This window comes from Hypomesus transpacificus, chromosome 6, assembly GCF_021917145.1.
Source record: "Hypomesus transpacificus isolate Combined female chromosome 6, fHypTra1, whole genome shotgun sequence".
Taxonomy (NCBI): domain Eukaryota; kingdom Metazoa; phylum Chordata; class Actinopteri; order Osmeriformes; family Osmeridae; genus Hypomesus; species Hypomesus transpacificus.
In genome coordinates, this window is record NC_061065.1 from 11,363,037 (window position 1) to 11,379,288 (window position 16,252).

The window sequence follows — 16,252 nt, forward strand, 5'->3', positions numbered from 1 at the left end:
GTTTTTGGCCCCTAACATCATCCTAAATATAGAGTGTTGTTTCTTTGCTTGACACGTTTATTCACAATGAAATATCACTCTTTAATGGACACAAAGTTTTTATACTGTGAAAAAAGAAGAAAGATTCTGAGTGCACAAGGTGTTTAGTCACCGTTTCCTGTGGCCAATAGAGGCAGCCTAACAACACGGACATCAAAGCAAGGTCTTCTCTGCCTGTGAAGATTCTCAGTGGACTCATTCAGAATGAGATTGAATGTTTTTAATCCTTGTTGTTGTTCTTGTTCAATACTGTCTCTTACTACTATTTATGGTAGTTTAGAATCGGAGAATGACGCCTTCAACCCACACCCTCACCCACACCCAGTCTCACACCAAACCTCCCCACAACCACAACCACCCACCCCCAGCATCCACCCAGAGGTTTCAACTTGAGTGGACGAAATGGAATGCTTTGATCCAACATGGGTCGGAATGAACACACCTATCCAACCCCACCACCTCTCTTTACTTAATGATCTCTAAAATATTTATCTTTCCCTTGATGGTCACCCCGTTTTACATTCCTGCACCTGTGACCCCTTCTGTTCCAGGGTTGAGCTTATGTTGACCGTGCTATGACATCATCAGTCTCCATAATAGCTGTGTTAGCCCATTCCTGTGTATGCTCTGACCCCTGATCTCTGGAAGAGGACACCTGCACCACAAAAGAGAGGCAGTGAAAGCTATCAAGCGGAAAGAGAAGAATGTTGACAGTCTGCATTTATGTGGGATTCGTGTGGACAGGCGGTGTGTGCAGGGTGCGTGTGTCCTGGTGTGTGCATGTGTGTGTCTGTCTGCGCGTGTGTCCGTGTGTGTCCAAGTGTGTACGTGTGTGTACGTGTGTGTGCTTGCATCTATGCAATAGTGTTGTAATGTTGTAAGTGATGAGTGTGTGTCTTCCTAAGTGTGCATGTATTCCTAGAAGTCTGTTCATGTGTTTGCGTGTGAGTGTGTTTGTGCGTGCAAGTTTGTGTTTGTGTGTGTGTCTATGTGTGAGTGTGTGATTGTGTGTGTGTGGGTACTGTTAGGCCCCTGGAGGGTTTGCTCCGTTAATCCTATCCTCTCAGCCCAGCAGGGGGTGGGTGCTTACCAAGGTGTGAACTCCCCAGCTATGGGCCTGGATTACAGACCTGGCCTGCATCACAATAGAGGTGTGAGGTGGTGGGGGTGGGTCCTCAGTCACATACTCACCACTCTACCACAGGAAAACAGGCCCAGGATGCAAGAGAATGCTACTCGTTTACACACCAAGGGTCATTAGGAGTTGGCTCATTGTGATGTGGGGCAATAAACTATTAAGACCCTCAGAGAAGTATACAGTTCAGGGTTTGTGGTAATTGTGTCCCACAGTAAAGCAGCAGGTTATTAAATACAGGTTAGACCAGTTGATGAGAGGACAAGGGAGGGGTGGAAGTACAAAGAAAAAGATGGGCTCCGACATGAGAGACCGATTAAGAGTCCTTCACACTGCTCCCCCAACTGTGAAGGGAAAGTTTACAGAGGGATGCTGTTTCAGGGAGTCGTTTTATTTTGTTACGGTCAAACGGGGGGGAAGAATAATGTTGAAATTTGACTGTGTCTGGTCAAATAATTTCATTGTGGAAATGGGCAAATATTAATATAATTCTTCTCTTCAGAAATATGACAATACCCTGCTATTATTGCGACACTAAATGCTTTAGGTCAAATAAGTCTTAATTCGTTTTTTTCTGTATGTTTAATGAAATATTTAAACTTTAAACAAGGCTATACATCAACTACAGAACGTTCGCCCCTTTCTATTAGGTGTATTTATCTTTTGATCAACTGAGAACTGAGACTTAATTTCAAGATCAATAATGTTGTCAATAATGGGATCAATTCTTGAAGAGATTACCATATTGCATTGATCTATTTCTTGAGAGTGAAGTCAAACTCCCTGGGCATATATATCTTTTTAAACAACTCAGTGACCAATGACCAGTAGGGACCTCTGACCAGTGAGTGAAACCAATCCAGACATTCATTGGAAGCCGATCAGTGCTGGTATTCCCGGAGTGCTGGAACATGTTGAAAGTGCATCGTGGGCATCTTTGGCGTTGTTAGCATGTTTGGCATTGTGGCTAAGTGGGATTTCAGGGGGATCAGCTGTTGAGCTGGTGGGGTGGGAGTTTTCACAGAGACCAGGCCTGACAGGCGTCTGTTGAATAGGAGGTTGGACTCACTGGTGTGTATAGAAATGAGTTGGGAGGAAGCGTGGTGGAGGGAGCATGTCAGCTTGTCATCTTATCACCAGAAATAACAGAATCCATAATAATCATGTGTTTGTCAGCTATCACACTATTACAAATGTATCAAACGTTCTCTTGTTACTCCTTCATTACTACAAGGCACCTGTTGGATTCAGTGGGACTCACCTGAATCATTTGAATCATTCTTCATTTTAGTATTCAGATGAAGGAGAGACGAACATGGTCACACATTCTCACACCAGCTTGCAAAAAGCATTCAGAAACCCGGGAGAAACAGGGGGAGGGGTGGACAGAGGGTGATGTCATCTCTGAGGGCCAGCCAGTTAAGCCCAAGCCTGAGATAATGCTAACATTTCAGGGAAGATGATGTCATTCTTCCTCTGCTACCTCCCTAGCTCCCCTCATCCCTCCCTCCCACCTTATTCCATCGCTCCCTCCCTCCCACCTTTTCACTCCCTCATTCCTCCCTCTTCTCTTCCTCTGTCATAATCCCTCCCTCCCTCCCTCCCTCCCTCCCTCCCTCTTCATGTCAGTGGTGCAGGTGGCTGGCAAGGTTCTTTGAATCCCTCCGCAGGAGAATTAGCTTCTGAATAGACAGGGAGCACTGGGTGTGAACCCTTCCCCCACTGAGCTGCTGGCTGTGATGTGGATCACTTGTAATGTGTGTGTGTGTGTGTACGCAAAACACTGTGTCAGTTTGTGTGTGTGTGAAGCTCTACCCATCATCCCAGACACCCCCTGAGACCAATCATCCAGAATGCCAGGCAGCAGGGTTGGAGCATGGCTAAGGCTGGGCTTGACAGCCCCAGGTTCTGCTCATTTAAAGTTTCCAGAACTTCACAGCCTCCCAGTTTCCCCTCTCCCCAATATTTTGATCTCAGCCAGTGTTTCAGTCTCCAGCCTCCCATAGCCCACACCACTCAAAAAGATGAAACATCTCATATCAGTTTTATTTTCATATTCCCTGCAAGTGTTTCTACTGTCAGAGAGCTCAGATATGCATACGGAATTAAAAAAGAGGAGATGCTTTACTTTCCCTCCAACTGTATAATGATGCGTCTATATCACTTTTCATTTTTTGGCTTCCATTTGACAATATTCTAACAAAACAACAAATCTATGTTGGCTAGCGTACGTTTAGACAACTGACAGCACTTAAGCCGTAAACCCTCAGGCTTGTGTGTGCGTGTGTTCCTCTGTTGCGTTCTGAGCTTTTCACTGCAGATATTTTTATCTGTGAGAAGTTGCTGCTGGTGAAGGTACTCTCTTTGCCTCTCTCTTCCTGTCTCTCTCCCTGCCCCCCCCCCCACGCTCTTTCTGCCTGTCTCTCTTCCTGCCATCACCCCCCCCCCCACACCGCCTCTTTTTTAGCCTCAAGCTGAGGAGTGTGGAGGCTGTAAACAAGCTCCCACCCCTCCTTTTTCTCTCTATCTATCTTTCTCTCCCCCTCCCTCTCTCTGTTTCTTTTTCTCTTTATTTCTCTTTTTTCTTTTTCTTTTTCTGTCTCTCTCTCTCTCTCTCTCTCTCTCTCTCTCTCTCTCTCTCTCTCTCTCTCTCTCTCTGTCTCTCTCTCTCTCTCTCTCTCTCTCTGTCTCTCTCACACACACACACACACACACATGTTATAGCTGTATCTGGGCAAAAGAAGCATGAAACCACATGCATCTGCATTATCATCTGGTTGTATTTCATGTAGGTATAAGTCTTAAGTCAAGTGTACACACACAGGTACCCCCCCACACACCCCCCCCACACACCAAACACTCACATACACAAATGAGAAAGATGAACAGAAACCAGTGCACACATAACACATTTAACAACCACTGCATTTGTCACCCTCAGTGTTTGTCTCAAAACCCTTGTCTGGATATCACATGATATATGGAAAACACAACACTGAAAATACAGAGAAAGAATACCTGTACTATGTTGATGTCTATTTGTATAAGTTAAACTGAAAATAACTAATTTTGAAGAATTGTACAATATATGTGTATGTTTATTGATCCATAATACAAACTACGCTGATTCCTGTATTTACACATCTTGGAAATACTTTTCAAGGCAACAATAGACAATCTTTTTAGCACTTTCCATACAGTGAACACCTGGATTTGAAACACCTCCATCATTAGACTGGAGGACTTTTTGAGATCACTGTTCAAAGGGAAAATTGAGATGCTGCTGAAGTACCCTTAGAATCATGTAGCACACGGGTTCAAACCTCACTTCTCCGCAGCTTTATTTTATTATTAGAACTAGTGTTAGAATTCTAAAACAACTGTCACCATTTCTTATAGAAAAATACAATTTCATCAGTGAACAGAGTGTTGTGTTTGTGTGTGGTATTCTGCAGGAACCTTCATACTTAAGTAAAACCATGACATTCCACCACAAAATGTTCAGGGTTGAACCCCCATGACCCTCTCCATCCAGGATGGCGAAGGGAGCTTGATGGACATTGTTTTCAGTGGGAACGACTCACTTGATGCGTTTATGGAAACCAAGCTGACGTTTTGCAACTCTTAACATGAAATATTAAAACCTAATGTGTACCTTCAGGAGCCAAAGATGTGAATCATTGATATCTTGGTGTATTGGGCCTCGTACAGTATATATAATACACAGCACCTACATTTGTCCTCTAGCAACACCCTCATGAAAGTATCTAATGAACAGTCAGAGAAAATGGGTCAGAAATGACATGTTTGGCAATAGTTTTGTTTGAAACAAGCACGTGGGCTCTGGATTCTTCTCGCCATTGTGTGTACAGTACCTGGAATCCTGTTCTGGGAGTTAACATTCTCTATGATAAAGATATGATCTTGACAGATGGCCTTTTCTGTTGTGAAGGCAGTCATCTGTGAGGTACCAGTAATCAGTGAGGTACACTCTCCAGGGACTACTGCTGTCAAACCAATAGAGCCATCAGACACGTCTCATTGCGTCTGCTAAAGAGGCATCCGTCGACGTTTTCTGTGAATGTGGATTTCTGCAGGACAGACTTGAACCAATGCTGAAAAGGTTGTGGCTCAGTTTGTCTGGTGAGGTGACTGTCTTATGTTCTATACTGCTCATTCTTCTCACTTGCTCTGGTTTCTTAAAAGCAATGCAGATATCATGCAATTCCCACAAGGATTAAAGTTGCAAATAGCTGGAGAGAGTTATAATGACATGTTTGTAAAATATTTTAAAAAAAATTCTAAAGAGAGTGAACTCAAAGCCCCCACAGGTTTCACCCAGCAGCAAAAGTCCCTGGCCTTCCTGTGGGGCTCTCTTCCCCCTCCCCCTTCGGCCGACAACACGCCACAGGAATGCATCAGTCAGGTCCCTCTCTGTCTCTCTGCCTCATTGTTGGCCATCTGGGCTAAGACTTTCCTGTGATGCCCCCCCCCCACCAACACACACACCCACCCACCCCCTCCAGTGTTTATGAGCTGCAGGTGGCCCTGGGGTCAGAGGTCTCTAGGGACAGAGAGGCTGCCAAGGTGGTGACATCACCCACTGCTGATGACGTTACCTTCACTCTAGGGATTTTGAGTTTGTATATGTGTGTGTGTGTGTCTGTATGTTTGTGTGTGTGCCTGTGTCTTAAATGTTTGTGCATCTATCTGTGTGTAGATTGGGTGTTGATGTCATTGCTTCCCTCAGTGTTCTGTCCGCCTACCTAACCCAGACCCAGAGTGAGGTGAAAATATCTCAGATCTATTTCTGGAGCAGCGCGTGCCTCTCCCACGTCTGGACACTGTACAAACAACCCCCTCTTCCTCTGGTAAATTAGGATCAGGCCTTCCCTAAACCAAGCGCCTAAAAGGGCCAGTACTCAAACCCAAACCCACGACTTACAAAATAGACAGTGGAAGCTTTTATACAGATCACAGGATCACAGGAGTTTTCTGAGCACGTCATACACTGATGCATTACTTCATAGAGCCACTTGGCAGGGCCTGCTGCAATTAAATAAACATGACAGTAAAAGTGGTGAAATACATAACTTAAAAGGTTATGTATTTAAAAAAGTATTTTTCATGTAAACTAATTCATGCAACTTCAATGAATGCAAACTATGTATTTGACTACTGAGTTGAAAAGAGGTTGAGTACTATGTATGTCCATGAATGTTTGAGCAGAAAGTGGTTCTGAGGTGTTGGACTGACAGTGGTCTTGTGTGTCTCTGCTCTCAAGGGGGAAGCATGGCTAAAGGACTAATCATGGTTTCATATTCCAGAAGAACAAGGAGCCTAACCCCTCACAGCTTTTAATGTGCTGTTTACCATAGGAAGGCCATTAACCTCATTGCCTGTGTGTGCATGTTCTTATGTGTGTGTGTGTGTGGTTGTGTGCACATGTGTATGAATTTACAAGCACCTTTTTGTTGAACACCAACACAGTAACCTCCCCTCAAAACTGTAACAGCAAATGATCGCTGAAGCCACATCTTTTGTTGGCTTCTAATTAGGATATGCTGGTATGACTTCAACTCTGAACTCTGAGATGCCCTTTAGGTGTGGGTCACACAACCCAAGGGTAAAAGGTCACCTTCTAATGCTCATGACCTACTAGTCCTCATTAGCTTAGAGATTATGGACCTGGACTTTGAGCTAACACCGAACATAGGGACACACACTAGCTTATTGACATGATGGTTTCAGCTGTCACTGTACATATCCCTTTCTCTCAGGGCAAATAATAAGAAATCAATTATTGAGTACCTAAAAAACAATTGACTGAGTATTACTACTTTTGGGTGGGGGAAGTTGATTTGTCTGTGAACTCTGATATTCAGTGGTGAGATTGTTCTGTGTTGATTTATAATAGTAACATAAATCCAATTTTGTCAACAAGATCAAATATTTGTATTGTAGTATTCAAATCGGAAGTATAATTTTCAGCTGGATTGTCTAGACGGCGTCACATGACTTCCAGGAAGTGGTGCACTGGTGCCACCATCCATTTAGCAACTGTGTGGTGATACAATAACGTTTTGTTTTCAGAAACGTTTTTTCAGTTTTTTCTTTGTCACGAATCTCAGATACCATAGAGAACCGAAACTGATGGCCTTTGCTGACAGTAAACACTTTTTTTTTTTAAAGGTCACTTTCCACTTAAGGTTTTAACTTAATGATTTTATATGCAAGTCACAGTTTATCAGAGACATTAAGGATGTGGAGAGTTTCAGTTTCTATAGATACAATCCTGAAATATTTTACCAGACCAATATAGGATATATACGTCATGATCTGACCAGTGTGAACTGCTGCTAAAACCCAAAGAAAAAACTAAGCACCATTGCTGTTGGTTGCAATCACATGGAGGGGATGTGGCATTTTAAAGACTACCAACAAGAGAAAGTCCCCTAAACCTGTATCTCAACCATACAGGAAATGAGCTCATCTGCTGAGCCGAGTCATTCTGCTGCCTACTAAACACATGACATCACCACGGCTTCAGTTACGACTAGTTTCCCCCGTTTAGTATGCAAGATTTCAATGTAGCCTGTCCTGATGAGGCGCTATCTTGTGCCAGCTATCATAAACCCTGTTAGAACAAATGTAAATAAACTGGTCAGAGTCATTCGGTAGAGATATGTTAAAAGTGTTCCTTTTCCAACCTAATTATTATTCGAAAGAGTAAAATTAGAGGAAAGTAGAGTATTACTTTATTTATAAATCCAATAGAATCCGAAATGTACTCTGTATTTTACCAAATCTACCATAGGGCACACAGAAAATAATGCAGTAATGTCCATTAATGATTAGCCACACTGGATGACCTGCTTTGTCTGAGGAAACCCAGTCCTCCAGTGACAGTCCCAGCTTTAGTGATAGCACCCTCCCCCTCCACTCCCACACTGCGGTCATAGCGAGGTTAAGGCGCACAAAACTGGAGTGCCAGATGAATTGTGATGGTGTTCCAGTTTGACGTTTGCTCACATTGCTCCTCCTTCGTAGCTCTGCTACTCCACTCTCTTCATTTGTAGTCAACCCCTGACTGCCAGAGTGCAGAGGAGACAACCAGGCAGCCTGACAGTTGCCTTCCTTCAAAGTCCATTGTGGCATCTTTAACAACATGTCAGCCCCAGCCTCCCCAGGGGCAGGCAGCAGGCGGAGGGGGGAGCAGCTGGGGGGGCGGGGGGACGGGGGGGGGGGACGAGGTGGAGAATGAGTACAGTGGAGGACCATCTCTCACTTCTGATCTGCCAGAACATTTTTAGCTCCCCATCGGTTGGGAAATACAACATGTTCATATTGGCTCCTCTGCTTAGAGACAGGGCTGTCACCATCATCATCGCTCCAGCCATGTCTGGTTCAGAGCTTGTTTGAACCTGCGAAACGGAGCTGAGAACCTTGCCAGCACCCATTATGACTAGTTAGGCCCCTGCCTGGTGTATTCGATCATTAAACAAGGCGCATTGGGATCCTTCACAATTAAAGAGCTCCACCAGGAAACTGCCTCATTAATATTTGATGGTTTTCCCTCAAAGTGTCTAAGACAGACTTCGAGTGCAGCTCATTAGAGCGGCATTTCTTACTTTTTCAGCACTTTGAACACATGGCATCTGAGCTCCTGACTCCTGCAACACTGAAAGTCTACTTTGATATGGTTTCATTGGCCTTGGGAATGACATACCTCGAGGTGAATAGGCAGCCATTGTTTGTGTTGTCGAGGGGGATTTCACGAGGTCTTTGATGGTGGCTGAGAGCTGTGTTTGGAGAGTGGCGCACCCATGCTTCCCACCCAGAGTGGAATAAGGTCCAGTGGAATGTGTGGGTCCTCTCTGAAGCAGGTGGTCCTGGCCACAGGTGTGTCCATCTGGCTCCCCAACTGGAATGTCGCCAGTGACTGGGAGGGGAAGGTACTGATCCCAACCTGGCAGGAGTACCATAAACATCTGCTGGACTGGGGCGGTGTGAGATTCAGTGTGGCATTCCTGTATGAGTCAGGAAGAGAAAGAAAGAGAGAGAGAGAGAGAGAGTGAGAGAGTGAGAGCGAGAGAGAGAGAGAGAGAGAGTGAGAGCGAGAGAGAGAGAGAGAGAGAGAGAGAGAGAGAGAGCTGTGAACAGTTTACCCAGTCAGGTAGAAAAAAACCTAGAGGGATGCAGGGAAGTGTGCCAGAATGAGCAGCCAGAATAAAGGCGGTGAAATTAATTTGCCACTCATTCACGCATCTTTTTCCTTGTTTTTTAAATGGTCCGGAAAATGGGATCCTAGGGGCCTGACAGTGTTTGGTGGCTAAAGCAGGATTGTCGGGAAACCTCTGCTTGCTGAGAGCAGCAGCCTCCCTGCTCCTCAGAGACAGATAATTGCATCCAACGCCTTATAGACACTGAACAGCACTGAGGTGTGAGACACCTTCTCTACGCCCCTCCACCCCACACACTCTCCAAGCTTAATCTCTGTTTCCCCAATCCCTTTTCTCCCTAACTCAGTCCTTCTTTCTCTCAACCTACTTCTCAGTTTTCCTCCACCTCTCCCTCCCCTCCCCCCCCTCTCTCTCTCTCTCTCTCTCTCTCTCTCTCTCTCTCTCTCTCTCTCTCTCTCTCTCTACCTCTATTTCTGTGTCTCTACCTCCCTGTCTCTGCTTCTCCTCACTTCCTCCCCCCTCTCCCTCTCTCTCTACACCACCCATCCTCTCAACTCTATCTTTCTATGGATGGAAATGGGAGCTCACGCTGAGTGGCCGCCCGCATGGCTTGTACAAGAGCCAGAGCTTTAATGTGAGAGGCGCTGGCGAGGGGGAGAAGGGGAGACAGGGGGGGAGATGGGGGGGAGACAGGGGGGAGATGGGGGGGAGACGGGGGGGAGATGGGGCGGGGGGAGACGGTGTGGGAGACAGGCGGCCGTCCTCAGATCTTCACAGGCAGCGGTAGATCAGAGGACGGCTGTCACACCTCCAGGCTATCTCCAGCCGGGCCAGCGGAGATTCCTCACAACCGCTCGGCCCCATGGGTAGGCCCTGACTGTGCTGGGAGCTCTGTGGACGGCAAACGTTGTGCAGAGGTTTTGCCCAGCAGACTAGAGGTTTCTTTCTAGTCTAACAGCATCAGAGGGTTGTGCTCTCTTGGTGTTGACGTCTAACAAGAGGCCTTTTATCTCAGCTGATACAAGCCCACATAATTGATCTGTTATTTGTTTGGTGGGAGGAAATTGGATGTACAGGTCTTAACTGAAAAAAACAATTTGATTAAGTTGCTATTCAATTCACACTTTGGTGGAAAGTTGAATTTCCCTAAAAAAATACAGTATACTAAATGACAAGCACGTGTGTGTGTCTGTGTGTGTCATGCCAAGATAAATAAGAAAGAGATTATCCATTCTTGGAGAATTCTGTGTATCTGTGTGTGTGTGCGCCCGCATGTGACCAAAAAATCTATGCAATAAGGGACAAACTACAGACTAGTCCTGGAGGAGTGGCCATCAACACTGATTTTCCCTCTGTACCCAGCATTCTGCATGTTGAGACTCTCACTCACTTTAACCCTATTTCTATGGAAGCATTCATCAAGCTGATAGATTCCTTGAAACCCACTAGCTGCCTTCTCGATCCCCTCCCTGCCAAACTTTGTAGGGAACTTCTCCATATTATTGGACCGCCCATGCTTAGTATTATTAATGAATCTCTTGTAACTGGACAAGTCCCTGACGATTTCAAACAAGCTATTATCAAGCCCCTTCTTAAAAAAACAAACCTGGATCCAGGTTGTCTTAGCAATTACAGGCCCATTTCAAATTTGCCATCTCTCTCCAAAATTTTGGAAAAAGCTGTGGCAAAACAGCTCACTGAGCACCTCTCCTCAAATCAGCTCTATGAACCTCTCCAGTCTGGATTTCGTCTTCACCACAGCACTGAAACTGCATTAGCCAAGGTAGTCAATGATCTATTATTAGCCTCTGACGCGGGCTTTAGCTCTGTCCTTGTTCTTCTAGACCTAAGTGCAGCTTTTGACACTGTAGATCATGAGATTCTCCTGGAACGTATGGAGAACTATGTTGGGATTTCTGCTACTTCACTTCAGTGGTTCAGATCGTATCTATCTGATAGATCACAATATGTCCACTATGATGGTTGCTCATCCAGGAGCTCCATTGTAAAATACGGAGTACCACAGGGTTCAGTTTTAGGCCCTCTGTTATTTTCACTCTATATGTTGCCTTTAGGAAACATAATTAGAAGTTTTGGGGTAGATTTTCACTGCTATGCAGATGATACTCAGCTATACATGTCTATAAAGCCGGGAGAATTTCCACATGCTATGGAAACCTGTGTTTCCGGGTTGAAAACTTGGATGACTGCAAATTTCCTTCTTCTTAATTCGGATAAAACCGAGGTTCAAATTTTTGGTCCGAAAAAACACCAAAATAATTTATCCCATCTAACCTTAGACTTAGACGGCGTCAAAGTATCTCAAAGCCAGCTGGTAAAAAATCTGGGAGTCACAATGGACCCAGACCTTTCGTTTGAGTACCATATTAAGCAAATCACCAGAACAGCATTTTTCCATCTACGTAATATTGCCAAAATACGAAAATTCCTCTCAAAGGATGATGCTGAAAAACTAATACATGCTTTTGTTACGTCCCGATTGGACTACTGCAATGTGTTGTTCTCTGGCCTCCCAATTACCTACCTAAAAAACTTACAGCGGGTGCAAAATGCTGCTGCTAGACTATTGACTAAAACTAGAAAGTTTGATCATATAACATCGACTCTTATCTCTTTACACTGGCTCCCTATCCAAGCCAGAGCTGATTTCAAAGTTCTACTACTAACTTACAAATCTCTGCATGGATTGGCACCACTGTACCTCTCCGGTCTCCTTGCACCCTATTGCCCCGCAAGGTCTCTAAGATCTCAAAATGCCGGCTATCTGGTAATACCCAAAGTTAAGAAAAAAACTGCTGGAGGTAGGGCGTTCTCATATAGAGCACCTCTTCTTTGGAACAAATTACCCATCTCAATTAAGGAAGCTGATACTGTCTCGACATTTAAAACTAGATTAAAAACGTTCTTGTTTAGTCAATTCTATGATTGTTAAAGGGAAGTATGTGTGTACTTTCTATGTAAACCTGGGATGTGTGCTTGCCTATGTGTGTATCACATGTAACTTTTAAATTTTAATTATAGCTTATGTTCACATTGCCCAGCTAGATGTTACAAATAAAGTAAACCTGTTACTGTATATTGTTAGTATTATTATTATTATAGTTCCGTTGCTGTATATTGTTACTGTTATAGTTTTTATTACTAGTTGGAGACAACGGGGGACTGGCTGTTTTCATCCTTATTCGTATAAGTATAACCTACTTTAGAGTTCTTTCCCCTGGAACAGATTTCATGTTCCAACTGAGGGGGGCTGTTGTTGTTTTGGTGTGTGGGGCTGCATCAAATACCCTTTTTGCTCTGTTAAATTGCTGCACTAGTCCACACTTGACCGGTGGGGATCTCATTCTATTTTGACTGTAACTGTTAGCTGCTCCTGGCATTCTCTAATCCCTGCTCTCCTCTCTGTCCCCCCCCCACACATTCCCTGTGGTGTGGGGGGTTTGAGCTGTCAGGACCTGCTTGGTCGTCGGTCTGCCAACGCTGAACCAGGTCGTCACCCGGAATCCAGTCTCCATGACGGCCAACAGCGAGTTTCCCGGTCCCATCCAACGTCTATAAAGCCGAACAATGGATTTTGGTGTTTCAAAACCCATTGACACTGTATGACTATGTTTAGCTTGTGTTCTGCTCCTCTCTCTTACCAACCGTCTCTGGAGGAGGGGATCCCTCTCTGAATTGCTCCTCCCAAGGTTTCTTCCATTTTTTCTCCCGGTGGGAGTTTTTCTGGGAGTTTTTCCTTGTCTTCCTTGAGGGTTTAGGTTGGTTGAGGGGCAGTTCTATGGGCGCATGTGAAGCCCTCTGTGACATGCTTGCGTGTAAAAAGGGCTATACAAACAAATTTGATTTGATTTGATGTGCATGTGTGTATGTGTGTGCATACGTGTGTACGCGTGTGTGTTGGCACCACAGAACATCCAATACAATGACAACTGTACTATGCATTAATCCTCTTTTGGCATCCCCTTGCATTTCCTGTTCCAGGCGCTTATTGCATGACAATAACACATCCTGTGCTACAGCGACAGGAGGAAGTCTGAAGATGCTTCAGTCTGTACAAACATGTTCAACGTTGGTTTTCCCCTCTTCTGTGTGTCTCTGAATAATTCAAGATTACTTTTTTTCCAGGAGTGAATGTCCTGTTTGAAATGTATACTGCTTTTCAGATGACAATGTTGTTAGCATTTTTATTTCCTGGGTTAATTTCCTTATCACTAAGGTTTTGTGTGTAGCTTCGATGTGTCCGGTTCACATCGCACAGGAGATGGAGGCAATCCTTCACGGATCCAATCAAAGCAAAAGAGAAGTTGAATAGGTCATTTCACGGATGAACGCGGCTCATCGCAGATCCCCTCACAAGCCAGAGGACAAGAGGACATTTAAATCCTGTCACCGTGTTGAATGACGTAATGCAGTATCACAGAAAATGATGACAAATAGGGGCTTCTCAGAAGGGCTGATGGCCAGATTGGAGAAGAATGAAGCATTTATCAAAAGGCGAGATGGGCGGGGGTGGGGGGCTGGGCATTTTTGTCCCATCGTGTAGACTACAACAGGAACTCGGGTGACTCACTTCTGCCCTGGGCCATTTGGAAACCCTGGAGTGCCATCAATGCCTTGAAGTCATTCCCTTTGAAATTAATGAGGTATTTGTAAACAGGGTAAAACGTTAGTGCAGGTGAGTGCTGCTCTACTGAAGGAGGTATACCTCATCTGACCTCACGCCCAGAGAGTGACAAGCAAGGGGTTCCAGTCTAACAGTAGAATCACAGTGCACACGTTCAAACGTTTGACGAGTTTCTCATCGTGTGAGGTGTGGGGCCTCTGAAGAACGTTTAGTTATAAATTCCTTGACTGGAACTGATAAGCTTCTAAAAGCCAACTGTCAGTGGCAGGGTCATATCTCACATGCAAAATCACATTATCTTGAGGCTGGCTCTGAGCCGCTTTCCACACAGACCTAATGTTGATGGCTATCACCTACCAGAAGAGACACAAAACATGACAGCTCTCACCACAAACTTCAATCATGCTTGTCTCACTGTGAAGAATGAGGCAAGGCTTCGTTCAACAGTCAACAGTCTCCCTTCAGGTGAGACTTTGCTATATATTTCTATTGTACTGACCACAGCCACCACAGTCGACTATCTAATATAATGGTTGTCTTGTCATCCTGTTCATAACAGTTTGCATGATTCATTTATTGTATTGTTACACAACGGTGTTGCGTTTGTGTGTGTGGTGGGGGAGGGGAAGAGGGGAGGTTGATCAATATTGCATGACTAGGTGAACCAACACCCATTCATCACTGTTGTTACCAAGTTGTGTTCCTCGTAGATATACATGCGTCTAACAATAACTAACTTACTTCCACTTCAGTCCCGTGATAAAGAGGCGAAAAAGTCACTTTCAGCTATATCTCAACTGTTCTAGTAAACCAAGTAGGCTGTGTGCGATGCCTACAGTGATTGCTTAGTGTTTTTGCTAAAGTCGTTGCATAAATGCTTCTGCCTGGGAGTCTCTTTGCTTGCAGATGTGTTAAATTAGCTAGAGTGCTGGAGAACAGCATGTAAGGAGTGAGCCGGTCTCTCTCCCACTCATTAAATATTCAGCATAAACCTCTGATCCTGGAGGCTGTTGACTTAACTCCCTAACAACAAGAGCATGGCGGTGAGTGAGTCGGTAACAATCACCCACAACCACAGACAATGTATACTTTATCCCTCAATAATGTCAACATTTCTATTAAATAAATGTTGGCCTGCCTGAAGATCTATAGCATTTCAAGTTATTTATTTGTTAAAAAACCTGACGATGCCTTTTGATCACAGCTCTTCCTTTGTACAAGACAACAACAACAAATTGTTGTTCTTTGCCTTAACCTTGGGCATCGGACTTCTCTGGGGCAGGTTTGCAGCTTTGCCTGGGAGAAAGGAGAGGCAGGGGACGAAGAAGCCCAGAGAAATGTATGAATGACTGAGAAGAGAGGAGCCTGTGAAGCCAATTAGAGGAGAGAAGAAAGCTGGGAGCCAATCAGAGCAAGCCTCTCTCCTCCCCCCACCAGCCCTCCCAGTCTGCCTCTCCTGACTGTTACCAGGTCACCATGCCTGCCCGCCTCTCTCAGTAATCTGTTTCATTGGGTCAGTGTGCCTCATGCGCTGCGTCTTACTGGCTGGCTGGGCAAACGCCGTTGCTAGGGAACACAGCCAATCAGAAGGAGGCGGAAGTTTCCTCTTGGTTTCCAGGCAGGATTCACGTGCTGAGGATGTTTTGGCGGGAGAAGGGAGGGATGGGAGGGGCTGGAGGGTGAAGTGGAGCGTGTGATTATGTGTGTGTGTTGGTGTGTGTTTGTGTGTCTGTTTGTGTGTTTGTGTATGTTCATGCATGGACGTGTGTGTGTTTGTGTGTTTGCGTGTTAGGTACTCTACTCTGCCTCTTGTTGGAGCTTTCTGATGCAACATCCAACTGTGTCTCCTGGGCTACGAAGGGACTTTGTTATGGTTTTTTTTCTTCCTGTCCTCGCAGGAAACGAGAACCAATTGCTGCGCTGTTGCCATCGGAGAGGCGCGGTTTGTTTTCCCTTCCACTTCCATCCATGGTACCTCCCCAACCACAGTTACCGTAGAAACAGAGCAGCTCTAGCTCTATTTCCATCCGTTGCTGCTTTCTTCAATGATTTAGCCCAGCTTTCTGTTTTTTTTTTCTTTTTTTTCTTACAAAAGCCTCTACAGATACCTGCAGCCTATCTGAACATTTAGGAAATGGGTTGACAAGTCTGCAAAGCTATAAAGAGGGGGATATAAAGGGAGTGAACTGTTAGATGGAGGGGGTGAATGTATCGATGACAGCTTCCCTTATTTCACGGGCAGCTGCACTG